The sequence below is a fragment of the Apodemus sylvaticus genome, chromosome 8 (assembly GCF_947179515.1).
Source record: "Apodemus sylvaticus chromosome 8, mApoSyl1.1, whole genome shotgun sequence".
Taxonomy (NCBI): domain Eukaryota; kingdom Metazoa; phylum Chordata; class Mammalia; order Rodentia; family Muridae; genus Apodemus; species Apodemus sylvaticus.
The window spans coordinates 118522833-118526686 of record NC_067479.1 but is presented as its reverse complement, the minus strand read 5'-3'; the positions used below and the strand labels follow the sequence as shown (position 1 = coordinate 118526686).

Below are 3854 nucleotides of genomic sequence, written 5' to 3'. Positions count from 1 at the left end.
TGTTAGTATGTTATCAGAGAAACAAGTGTTTTCAGCAGGAGAGCAAGTCATGAGTCCTGTAATTGAAAAAACAAAACAAAAAACAAACAAACAAACCAAAAAAAAAAAACAATCAAGACTGCATTCAGCTTTGATGTGGAAATAACAAATGCAAGTGAGACAAAAACAGTCAAAAGTCAGGTAATTTATAGAACAGAAGCCACTGGTGTCTGCACCAGTGCTCACCTGTCTGACCACCTCTGCTCCTGGAGTAGAGACTTAGCAACCACAGGGATTAAGCCATAAGCCATTCCAACAATCAGCCATCGGCACAACTGGACCACTGCCTCAAAGAACAGTGCCATAGGAGAAAGGATGAACTTCATAGCTCATCACAACCATTCCGAAAATTTAAATCTTACTATCATCTTATAAATTAAGTGAATTGCATTGTGTTCCATAGTGTGATGACCAAAAAATTACAAATCCAAGTCTAAAACCCCCATGCCTAAATTTCAAATATTATATTGTATAGCAATACAAAACACATTCAAAACAAATGAAATAATTTAACTTACTTGAAAGGCATAGAAGCATTTCAAAGCATAATGAAATCTGATTCTGTGGTGTGCAATGTGCAAGAGAGTGGAGTCTAACATTCCTCCTCATTACAATATTTTTTTTAAATAAAAGTTCACTGCAAGACCCTATGCATGAATATGCGAAAGACCACAGACTTGTTCTGTAGAACCCAGACTTGTTTTATAGAATCTTCGTGAGAGTCTGAGACAAAGGACATATTTCAGGGTGTCACCAAATTATCCTTTTTCCCCATGTGTTGGTTATTTTGAAATTCTTTTATCTACTCACACCAACAGTACTTGTTGTTTGCCAGAAAAATTAAATTTCCCCAATTAAACCCCATTCCAGATGCAGTGCACTCAGGTAAATCACTCTCATTTGAAGTACTACCAGCATAGTCTTTGCAACTAGCCCAATGCATATACTTAAGTTTTTATAAATGGTTTGTGGAGTTCATTATTATGTTTAATTCTTATGCCAAACTCTTTTCTGATGATGACAGCATTGTTCTTTATGCAAGAATGGACACCTCTGAATAATTACCACCAAGCTTCTAGGACTCATGGGAGGACAGACTAAGATGGTCCACAAATCTAAGATAAAAAACACAATGTTGGAATTAGCAGTATTTAAAATGGACCAGACTAGAAGATCAGCCCAAACCACCAGTAGAAGAATGGAGTAAGATATGATTCAAGATGTACCCTTAAAGTTTTTCTCAACCCTCAGTTTGAACTAGGAGGATTGATCTTCAGTTCAGTCCAAGCAGTAGAAATTGACTGTGACATTTTTCCTTTGTATTCTTGTACAGACTATGAACATTCTAGAAGGTTCCTTTAGTGCTACACTGCCGTACTTTTTGTCCCAGCAATTTGAGAGCGTGCAAATTCAACAAAGTCATCAGTAAGAACAGGCCATGCTCCTCCTTCATCATAATTGGACATATCATCTGCAATCATTGAACTGAAATCTAACAGAAGATTTCATATGTATTTTGTTATTAATCCTTCATGATGCTCCAAGAAAAATTTATTGCATAAGTCTAAGAATTTAAATTTTCCAGTAAACACTAAGTTCCAGTTAGCAATGGCCATTTCTAGATCTAATCCTTTTTTCCTGGATTCTTTGCAAAATTAAAAGTAAACTGATAAACATCCTTAAATTGTCCTGGTCCTTTCAATTCTTCTTATACCTTAGGTAACTGGGCTTTTAGTTTGTCTGTGCTGTCATATCCTAACTCTGCCATGCCATCCATGAACTCCTGTTTAAAGAACTCACACTGTGTGGCTGCCCTGAACTTACATGCCATGATCAACACACTGATGCTGGCAGGACCGAGGGCCAGATCATCATAGAATTGCTGTATACAATCTATTCCAATTTAATTTTCATCAAAGACACACAGGTTTTTGTATCTAGTATATAATTGTTCTAACTTCTTCTTGTTCAATGATCCTTTTACACTCTCCCATATATAAAGTTCTGGATTTTGAAAAAAATTTTCTGTTACAACATCTAACTTCCAGTCATTTTGAGAAAGGCAACTTACTGCTGTGTTCTTACTAGATTGTGTGAAGATCATAAACTGATGAACTTTACCCTTATGGGATGGTTTCAACTTGTTTATGTTGGTGCCCTTCAGGCCTCTCCCTTCCTCCACTGGCTCCACAGCAAATGCAAATGACAGATTTCTAACATTGAACTTTTACACTGTTGGATTTTGGTTTTAAATTGATTATTAGATCAATGTAATTGTGATCTGGCTCTTCTATTTGAAAGAAATGTTTTGCTTTTTATTTTAGTGGAATCTATAGTTGATACTTTAGAATTTTAGAGAGGTTTTTAATTTGAAAAATATTTTGAAACTTTGAAAGACACTTAGCTTTAAAGTTTTTGAATTTTTGAAGACTATGAGCTTTGAAACATGCTGAAATGTTTTATATTGTGTTATTGATATTAGTATGACATCTGGCAGATGAACAAGAAGGAATAATTTATAATTGAATAATAACAGTTTTGTGTATTGAGTTAATGAGGAATCAAAAATCTTTTTCATGAACTTGACAGAAACTAGAGTTATTGAGAAATTCCCTCAATAGGATGGTTTATAAGCAAGTCTGTAAGATATTTTCTAGATCAAAGATGGTCTTGAGAGTGTCTAGTCTAATCCAGGTGGTGTCACCCTTGTATAGACAGCTGGGGTATATAATAAAGTAGTGAGCCCTCAGGTTCACGCCTATAGGAAGCATTCCTTAATGGCCTCACCTCAGCTACTACTCTAATTTCCTGCCCTGTTTTATTCATGGTGTTTGACAGAGTGATAAAATCCCTATGACGGAAAATATGGGATTTAGAGACAGGATTTGTCAGACTCCTAATATCCTGTGGGCAGAGTCAGTATATAGTGTATTAACTAAGCTTGTCCCTCCAGAACAATGAACCAGAATTGAGTTGGTACAACTGAAACTTCAGCCACTAGAACCATTCCATCTGTACTTCAGATGAAAATTCCCAGAACAAAAAATGATCAAAGTCAAGATCATACTCATACTCAAACCCAACTGAAAAGGACACAGGGTAGCTTGTAATCCTTCAATATCTGAGATATTATGAAAATACCAATTTCAAATCTACTCTTATTTGGAAATTCTATTCGGTGGTGGAAATGATAATGGATATATCGATTTAATTAAAAATAGGGAGACTAAAATTAGGAAGGAAGAAAAGAAAAGAGAGTGTTAAGATATATTGGTTTGCAGGTTTGCAGAGCTCCAAATGATCCATATTGGTGACATACCTGAGTGAGTTCAGTGATGGAATATTTATCTAGGCAAGTCCAGTGTAATATTAAAGGTCTTCTGTCCTTGGTTATCATAAGAAGCCGTATATCTAGAAACATTTTTTTAGACCTCTTCAGGTCATTTTAATGTGCCAGATATACATAGCTTAATGTCATTTTGCTTGGCACTTGATAACAGCAGTTGCCAGACACAAATATACAGCCAAAGAGATGAGTGTGGTTGCCTTAGACCCTGTGTCAAGTGTTGTGTTGTTTGTTCAGAAGGTTGTGCCTTCTAAGTGATATTTAGAGCCCTTTGCCTCCATGCAGAATTATTTCCATGCTCCCCCTCATCTGCCATCTGTTATCCTTCACTAATACCAACATTTATTTGCTATTATATGTTTGTGCTATTTGGAAAATGAACATATACCAATTAAATTCAACAATAAAAATGGCCCAGTGAGTGTAATGAAGCAATAAAAGTGATATTCTTGCCAAGTATCACCATCAC

The 3854-nt window shown here is 35.7% G+C and overlaps 1 pseudogene; it reads right to left on the bottom strand.

The window, feature by feature from the left end:
- Nucleotides 1-1403: 1403 nt before the first annotated feature.
- LOC127691148 (DCN1-like protein 1) lies at nt 1404-2182 on the bottom strand (annotated as a pseudogene).
- Between the last annotated feature and the right edge of the window lie 1672 nt (nt 2183-3854).